Source organism: Lathyrus oleraceus, chromosome 4, assembly GCF_024323335.1.
Source record: "Lathyrus oleraceus cultivar Zhongwan6 chromosome 4, CAAS_Psat_ZW6_1.0, whole genome shotgun sequence".
Classification (NCBI taxonomy): Eukaryota; Viridiplantae; Streptophyta; class Magnoliopsida; order Fabales; family Fabaceae; genus Lathyrus; species Lathyrus oleraceus.
In genome coordinates, this window is record NC_066582.1 from 318,739,992 (window position 1) to 318,750,017 (window position 10,026).

At 39.6% G+C, this 10,026-nt stretch overlaps 1 non-coding gene across 1 annotated transcript; it reads left to right on the plus strand.

Annotated features, from left to right (window-relative positions):
- The first annotated feature begins 9,580 nt into the window (after window positions 1-9,580).
- On the plus strand, window positions 9,581-9,687 carry LOC127077984 (small nucleolar RNA R71). Its single transcript, XR_007787740.1, has one exon. It is a non-coding gene; the product is annotated as a small nucleolar RNA R71 (small nucleolar RNA).
- The last annotated feature ends 339 nt before the right edge of the window (window positions 9,688-10,026 follow it).

Below are 10,026 nucleotides of genomic sequence, written 5' to 3' on the forward strand. Positions count from 1 at the left end.
ATCCATCTGATTCTTACCCTTCCTATCAACCCTCTGCTGATAGCTCTCTGCTCTAGCCTTGGAATCCTGTTCAAAAATTCTGCAACAGTCAACCAAATCAGAAAACACTCTAATCCTCTGATATCCAATCGCCTGCTTGATCTCGGGACGCAACCCGTTCTCAAACTTCACACACTTCGAAAATTCTCCAGCAGCCTCATTATAGGGAGTATAGTACTTTGACAGCTCTGTGAACTTCGCAGCATACTCAGTAACAGTCCTGTTACCCTGTTTCAATTCCAAGAATTCTATTTCTTTCTTCCCTCTGACATCCTCTGGAAAATACTTCCTCAGAAATCTCTCCCTGAACACAGCCCAAGTAATCTCAGTATTCCCAGCAGATTCCAACTCAGTGCGGGTAGCAACCCACCAATCATCAGCTTCCTCTGACAGCATATGTGTACCGAACCTGACCTTCTGGTTATCAGCACACTCAGTTACTCTGAAGATTCTCTCAATCTCCTTCAACCACTTCTGAGCACCATCTGGATCGTATGCTCCTTTGAACATTGGAGGATTGTTCTTCTGGAACTCACTCAGTTGACGAGCAGCTCCCATTCCCATAACATTCTGATTTCCTCCAAGCACTCCAGCTAGCATACCCAGAGCCTCAGCAATTGCAGCATCATCTCTACCTCTTCCAGCCATCTCTATTCTGAAAACCCAACAAACCAAAACAATAAGTACTGATAGGGTTACACAACACCTATCCCGTACAGGGGAAACAGAATAATTACGACTCGACACGACCAACTATGCTCTGATACCACTAATGTAACACCCTTCTAAATACCCCAAATTATTTCAATTAAAATAACAACACATAAATCAGAGTAATTATGCCCCGAAGGGTGTCACACAATTATTTCACAACATTCATCAAAATAACCTGTCATGCTCATTTATTTAATCCAAATAAGGTTCTTTGCATAATTCGCAGCGGATACTAAAAATCAACATTTAAATCATGTACCACTTTACATGTAAAGTTGATCAACAACAATATCAAACATATTCAAACATCCCATCCCGATGTTACATCTATCAGAGCATGACCCCTTAGGAGACTACTCTAGACTCCAAGCATTTACTTCTATTCACTCATAGCTGGTTACCTGAAAAATAGTGTAAGGGTGAGTTTCTCAATCAATATAACAAGCATTATACAACAACATGTAATGTTAAGTAAATAACGCCTCAAATCACCCTAACCAGACTACCCACTCCATAACGGCAGTATCAACGCAACCTCATACTCAACAATAACAAATAGCATATGTATATATCAAAACATGCTCAACACCAACAACACAACACAACGATTTACTCACTAATTCCTCACAATGGGAATTAGCTACAGCCCCACAGGCTATGCCATGCATTCATTATGCAATGAGACTCCATGAAATGCGGTACCGACTCTTCTTGAACATATAGTCCAAGCTCACCGATCCCTCTGGATACGGCTACTGAGCTCACTAGTCCCACTCATTGAGATCTAATGACTCACTCACTAATTCCTCACCATGGGAATTAGCTACAGCCCCAAAGGCTAGACTATGCACGCTACTCATTTAGTATGCAAGCATCAACAACAATCCACAACTCACTAATTCCTCACAATGGGAATTAGCTACAGCCCCCAAAGGCTAGACTATGCATGCTAATCACCTAGCAATGCAACAACAACAACAACTCAAGAATAAACATATGACAGTCTATTCACAGATGCATACATAACTGATACATTTACAGTATAATGCATACCAACCAACACACATTGTCAATACATTTATCACAAAAGCATATCACAACATGCTATAAATCAAATACAGTATTAGCACACTCTACTAATAACTATACTACTCAAAACAACGGGAATTGATCCCTATTACATCATACCTCAGCTAAGTCTCACTACTCAGCCTAAACAGTCAAAAACTGCACTACAACAGCACAGGAAATCACAATCCTGCCCATACGCGTATTGCCTATGCTCATACGCGTATTGCCTAAATCCTGACCAAGCCATACGCATATTGCCCAATTCCATACGCGTATGCTACGCGTATCACTTCCCCATACGCGTACCACCAGAGACCATTTTACGTTCAAAATTTCATCTTCCTCATCCATACGCGTATTGCCTAGCGCCATACGCGTACCAGCCATCCCATACGCGTATTGCCTAGTGCCATACGCGTATGACCAGAAACCAGATTTCCAGATCTGTTATGGTTTTTCCTGCTACGAGTTCTATTCGATCTCACCTTCCACAGTCCAAATTTACACAGAAATCACTCATATCATCTAACCCGAATCATTCCCTATTCGATTTCACAACTCCTGACATTATCACATACAATTCCTACGAATTTCTTTCGATTATCACCCAATTTCGTTCATCAAGTAATTCCACAAATTCATCATAATCATCCAATTCAAAGGTAAATTAAAGGTCTATCACTACCCATGACATATTATCATATAATACCCGTCAATCAACGATAAACCCCCCTTACCTGAGTTAATCCGGCAGCCTCTGAGCTCCAAGCTTCTCCTTCCTTCAACCTTCGTTCTCTGGTTCTCTTTTTGCCCTTTTCCACGTTCTGTCTCTTTTTCCTTTTCACGTGAAAACAATAACCTTTTTACCAAATGGGACCTTTTTACTGATTTTCCACTTTTATTCCAATTATAAAATAATAATCCAATAATAATAATCCCAATAATTATTATTCCAAAATAATAATATTAATCCAAACTTCCAATTATTCAATTAAATTAATAAATAAAATATTAATTTAAATTAAATAATTAGCTTATTTTAATTGGGGTGTTACAGAAGGAGTACTCAACTCCAAAAAGTCTGAAAGCGGCATTCCCATCTGGTCCAGAATATGGGTCATAGTCGAATGAACTCAAGAACTCCAAAGTCAGGTTCCTATATGTGTTACTCAAGTCATCAGCAAATTCGTCCCAATGGAGCTGGTGGCTAAGGAATCGGATACTAGGCTCGATACCCAGTGCCTCCATACAATGCTGATCAGGGTAACGTGTGGGTGCCATAGGGTGCTGGTATAAAGCAATGTAGCGCTCCCTCTGAGCATTGTCTCTATAGGCAACATGCATGTCATCAAAACCCTGCATCCTGTAAAAGTTAGGAAAGTGATCCTGAAAATACAAACAATTCAAACTTTTAGTCTCTATGCAAAATATGATAAAATAAAATAAAAATAAAAATAAATGTAAATAAATGCGAAAAAAGTAAAATGAAAAGAAAAAACATGGGTTGCTACCCACGCAGCGCTTGTTTAACGTCATTAGCTTGACGATCAGAATTTATACACCTGTAGTAGTATGAATCGGTGGATCAATCAGGGTGTGGCTTGAGTAGTATGTTGGAATGTCTCCTCCTTCGTAGAGCTTCAGTCTTTGTCCATTTACAATGAATGGGATACAGGTATCGTTCTTGATTTCTACGGCTCCGGATCTCAGAATCTTGGATACTTCGAAAGGACCAGTCCATCTTGAATGTAGCTTTCCAGGGAAGAGTCGTAACCTAGTGTTGAAAAGGAGAACAGAATCGCCTATATTGAAGTTTTTCTTTACTATTATTTTGTCGTGATAGGCTTTTGTCCTCTCTTTATATATTTTTGCATTTTCGTAGGCAGATTGCCTAAGCTCTTCTAATTTATGAATGTCTAGGGTACGCTTTTCTCCAGCAGCTAAGTAGTCTAAATTCAAAGTTTTAATGGCCCAATAGGCCTTATGCTCTAACTCGAATGGTAAGTGACATGATTTTCCATAAACTAGTTGATAAGGAGTAGTTCCTATAGGGGTTTTGAAAGCGGTTCTATAGGCCTGTAATGTTTCTTGAAGCTTCTGAGACCAGTCTCTCCTAGAAATAGAAACAGTTTTCTCTAGGATCTGTTTTATCTCCCTATTAGATACTTCTACTTGGCCACTAGTTTGTGGATGGTATGGTGTTGCTACTCTATGCCTAACTCCATATTTTCTTAAAAGTTTGTCAAATATTCTTGATATAAAGTGTGATCCTCCATCGCTTATGACTAAACGTGGTGTTCCAAATCTAGGGAATATATAGTTTTTGAATAATTTGATTACTACCCTAGTGTCGTTTGTGGGTGCAGCTATAACTTCAATCCACTTAGACACATAGTCTACAGCTACTAAGATATACCTGTTTCCTAAGGATGGTGGAAAAGGTCCCATGAAATCTATACCCCATACGTCGAAGAGTTCTACTTCCTGAATGTTTCTTAAGGGCATTTCATCACGTCTTGAAATGTTTCCAGTGCGTTGGCATCTATCACATTTGACAATGTAAGCATAGACATCACGCCACATGGTAGACCAGAATAGGCCAGCTTGAAGAATCTTGGTGTATGTCTTAGAGGTGCTCGCATGCCCACCATAAGGTGCAGAGTGACAATGCTCGATAATACTATTTATCTCTTCTTCTGGAACGCAACGGCGAAAGATGCCATCTTTACCCCTTTTGAAAAGGAGCGGTTCGTCCCAATAGAAGTTTCTCACATCGTGGAAGAATTTCTTCTTGCGGTGGTAGTCAAGATCAGGGGGTGCTATATCAGCAGCTAGGTAATTAACGAAATCTGCATACCAGGGTACGTTACTTATTGCTAAGGAATTTTGGGAATGTTCATAAGGATCTAGGTTATTGTCTTCAATGGTTTCTACTTTAGCTATCAGTCTATCATAGGCGAAATCATCATTTATGGGTACTAACTAGTTCAGGTTTTAGATGTTCTAGCCTAGAAAGGTGATCAGCCACTACATTTTCAGTGCCTTTTTTATCTCTTATATCTAAATCAAACTCTTGTAGTAATAGAATCCATCGGAGTAACCTGGGCTTGGCATCTTTTTTACTTAATAGGTAACGAATGGCAGCATGATCGGTGTAAATAATAATTTTTGCTCCTACTAGATAAGATCTAAATTTGTCTATAGCGAAAACTATAGCGAGTAATTCTTTTTCAGTTGTTGCATAATTAAGCTGGGCAGCATCTAGGGTTCTACTGGCATAATAAATGGCATGCAATTTTTTATCTTTCCTTTGTTCTAGAACGGCTCCAACTACATAATCACTAGCATCGCACATTATTTCAAAAGGTTCCGACCAATCGGGCGATTTCATAATGGGCGCTGAGATTAATGCTTGCTTTAAAAGATTAAATGCGTCATTACATTTTTCGTCGAAAATGAATTCAGCATCTTTCATTAAAAGTCCGGTTAACGGTTTAGTTATTTTGGAGAAGTCCTTAATAAAACGTCGGTAGAATCCAGCGTGTCCAAGAAAGCTTCGGACTTCTCGGATGGTTTTTGGTGGTTTTAGGTTTTCTATAACTTCTATTTTAGCTTTATCTACCTCTATACCTTTTTCGGAAACTATATGTCCTAGAACTATTCCTTCGGTTACCATGAAATGACATTTTTCCCAATTTAGCACAAGGTTCACCTCCACGCATCTCTCCAGGATTTTCTCAAGGTTAGTAAGGCAATTGTGGAAATCGAATCCGCAAACCGAGAAATCATCCATAAACACTTCCATGATACCATCTAGGTAATCTGCGAATATTGACATCATGCAGCGTTGGAAAGTAGCTGGGGTATTACAGAGGCCGAAAGGCATTCGTCTGTAGGCAAAAGTTCCATAGGGGCATGTAAAGCTAGTTTTTTCTTGATCTTCTGGGTGAATAGGTATTTGGAAGAATCCAGAGTATCCATCTAGATAACAGAAGTAAGAGTGTCTGGCTAGACGCTCCAACATCTGGTCTATAAACGGTAAAGGGAAATGGTCTTTCCTAGTTGCTTTATTTAATTTTCTATAATCTATACACATCCGCCATCCTCCTTCTAAAGATTTTGCTACATGTTCGCCTTTATCGTTTTGCACGACTCTGATGCCTCCCTTTTTAGGTACTACATGCACAGGGCTCACCCACTTACTATCCGAGATCTGGTAGATTATACCTGCCTCAAGTAACTTAAGAACTTCCTTCTTAACAACATCACTCATTATAGGGTTTATTCTTCTCTGATGTTCCCTAGAGGGTTTTGAATCTTCTTCGAGCGAAATCCGATGCATGCATACGGATGGGCTTATACCTTTCAGGTCAGAGATATTATATCCTAAGGCTGAGGGATATCTTCGTAAAATGTCTAAAAGTTGGTTCGTCTCCTCTGGGCTCAAGGTAGCACTAACTATAACTGGATGGTTCATCTTTTCATCGAGGAACTCATATCTCAGGTTCTTAGGCAGTTCCTTAAGTTCTAAGGTTGGTTTCTTAGGGCATGGCATAAGATCTGGAGTAAGGGATAAACATTCGTAAAGGTTATCATCGATGTAAGGTTCTTTAAAGTCATCATCTTCCTTTATGGGGGTTGATGGTAACTTAATAATTTCTTTTTGTTATAATTCTCTAATACATTCATCAATGATATCTAAGGCATAACATGAGTCTCCCATCACAGGTGCCATAAGAAATTTCGAAAGTATAAATTCTATTTTCTCGTCACCTACCTCAAATGTCAACTTTCCTTTCTTGACATCTATTATGGCTCCTGCAGTCGATAAGAACGGTCTACCTAGAAGAGTTGGTATATCATTGTCCTTTTTGATGTCCATGACGACAAAATCAGTAGGGATAAATAGTTGACCTATCCTAACAGGAACATCTTCTAAAATGCCTATCGGATATTTGACAGATCTATCGGCTAACTGAAGTGACATCTTAGTGGGCTGTAATTCTCCTAAGTTTAACCTCTCACAAACTGCTAGAGGCATTAAGCTCACACTAGCTCCTAAGTCTAGAAAAGCTTTTTCGATGACATGATTACCCAAAAGGCAAGGAATGGAGAAATTTCCAGGATCTTTATCTTTCTTTGCTAATTTGTCCTCGGAAATAGCATTACATTCCAAAGGCTTCGGATCGTCAAGTCTACGTTTGTTGGTAAGGATGTCTTTCAGAAACTTTGCATAAGAAGGTATTTGGGTGATGGCTTCTGTGAAAGGGATTTCTACATGAAGTTTTTCTATAACTTTAATAAATTTTTGATACTGTTTATTGATCTGGGTTTGTTTGAGTCTTTGCGGATATGGTATAGGTGGTTTATATGGCGGGGGCGGTACGTAAATTTTATCTTTAGGTTCTTCTCCTTTCTCTCGACCTTCCTGGTTTTCAGATTCCTCTGGTTCCTTTACTTTGTTCGGGGGCTTGGTACATTCCTTAGAAGTTTCGGGTTCACTTAATCTAGGGTTTGGTGGCTCATCATAAGCGTTCCCACTTCGTAGGGTAATGGCATTGGCTTGTCGTCTCGGATTTTGTTGAGGTTGTCTAGGGAATTGTCCTCCAGGTGTAGTCTGAGGGGCTTGGTTTAAAGCTACCTGAGAGATCTGGGTTCCAAGCATCTTGGTATGAGTAACTATTTGGTCAACCTTGGTTCCTAACTGAGTAATCAATTCGTTAACATGAATGTTTTGGTTCATGAACTCCTTGTTTTGTTGGGTTTGAGCGGTGATAAAAGTTTCCATAATTTTCTCAAGGCTCGGCTTTGGTGGTACAGGTTGCATAGGTTGATTTGATCTTGAGCCTTGATAACTAGGTCTCGGAGGTGCATTATTTTGAATAGGGTTATTGTTTTTATAGGAGAAGTTAGGGTGATTCCTCCATCCAGGATTATAGGTATTCGAATATGGGTTCCCTTGGGTGTAGTTCACTTGCTCGGAGTGGGTTTCGTTTAATAGACTGCATTCTGCGGATTGGTGTCCTTGGGTTCCACATATCTCACAATCTGACGAAACTGCGGCTACAGTATTCGGGTTTATGCACATATGCTCGACCTTACGGGCTAATGTTGGTGTAAGCCCTAGAGGCCAATACTTTTGGTACTTGTATCGAATTATTTATTAATAATAAAAGGCTTTTTCTTTATTACGTTTGTTTAATAAAGTCCCTGGAATAGTTAGTCTGTTTAATGTATCAAGTATGACTTAATCATGAGATCACATTAAACATAAGGACACTATTCTTAAAGTATCCGTAGTCGAGCTTTAGTGTGAAGTGGGATAACATTAAAGCATTAAGACTATTATGTTTGTAGACTGATGATCACATCTCATGGATCATGGATAAAGAGTTATCAAGTCTTAAACATAGGTATGAATATTATGAGTAATATTTATACCGGATTGACCCGCTATGAGAATACTATATAGAAAGTTATGAAAAGTGTCATAAGTTATTCTCATAGTGATAATAGTGTATACCACTCTTCGACCTGAAACCACTATGGATCCTAGATGTGGAGTCGAGTGCTTTATTGCTGATCCAACATTGTCCGTAACTGGATAACCATAAAGACAGTTGATGGGTACCCCCACGAAGCATGCTGAGGGACATGAGTGTCCTAGATGGAATTTGCCCATCCTGCGTAACAGGATAAATGTCTATGGGCCCAATATTGAACTAGACAAGGATGACACGGTCTATACCTTGTGTTCAATATAGACATAAGGGCAAAAGGGTAATTATACACATAAGTGTTATCACAGAAGGTTTTGTCAGATCACATGACATTTTCGTGTCTTGGGTAGCAGTGATGTGTTGCTAGATACCACTCACTGTTTATTGTGTTAAATACGTGATTTAACATAATTGCCAACGCCGCGAAAACCTACAGGGTCACACACAAAGGACGGATTGATGAGAGATAGAGTAACTAAGGAATACCGTAAGGTACGGTGCCCTTAAGTGAATTATAGAACATCGTAAGGTATGGTGTACTTGAGTAGAATGCGAAATATGGTAAGGTACCATGGGCTTAAGTGATTTTGGGCATATTATAAGATATGGGCCAAAATACACTTAAGTGGGCTTTTAGCTTGAAGCCCACACAAGTGGTTCTATAAATAGAACCCTTGTGCAGAAGCATTCAGAGCGGTTGCATTTTATTTTTCGTTTTCACACTCTCTCTCTCTCTCTCACTCAAAGCCTTCGTTCGTACCAGCTAGCACTGAGATTGAAGGAACCGGTTCGTGTGGACTGAGTAGAGACGTTGTCATCGTTCAACGTTCGTGATCGCTTCGTGGATTTGCATCAAAGGTTTTGATTGTCACAAGAGATCTGCACCAAAGGTTTCAGTCGTCACAAGAGGTAAATATTCTATCACTGATCATGACCATTCGTAAGGATCTCTAAAGGAGAAATTTTTTAATTTCCGCTGCGTTTTGGACCGCAATTCTCCTTCAGCTAATGCGTCCATTTTAGCCTGCATCATGTCTATAGAGCTTAGTTCATGCACTCCTCCTTGGGCTTCCTTCTTCTCCACTGTCGCTCGTTCGACTCCCCATGATTGATGGTTTTGAGCCATATCCTCGGTGAGGGCACTAGCTTCAGGGTAAGGTTTGTTCATCAGAGCACCGCCTGCGGCAGCTTCGATGGTCATCTTTGTGTTATAATGAAGTCCATTATAGAAGGTTTGAATGATTAACCAATTTTCTAAACCATGATGTGGGCATGCTCGTAACAACACTTTATATCTCTCCCAAGCTTCGAACAGCGATTCTCCATGGTTTTGGGTAAATCTAGTTATATGGTTTCGAAGAACGGCGGTCTTACTCGGGGGAAAATATCTAGCAAGAAAAACTCTTATAAGGTTATCCCAAGTCGTAATGGAATTGGGTGGAAGGGAATCTAACCATGATAGGGCTTTATCTCTGAGGGAAAAGGGAAATAATCTTAAACGTATTGCCTCAGGAGAAGCTCCATTGGTTTTAAAAGTATCTGTTAATTGAGAAAATATTTTTAAATGTTGGTTTGGGTTCTCAGTAGCGAGACCTGCGAATTGTCTCTGTTGCACTAGTTGCAACAGGGATGGTTTAAGTTCAAAATTATTGGCTGGTATGATTGGGTTTACTATACTAGAACTAGGTTCTTCATTAGATGG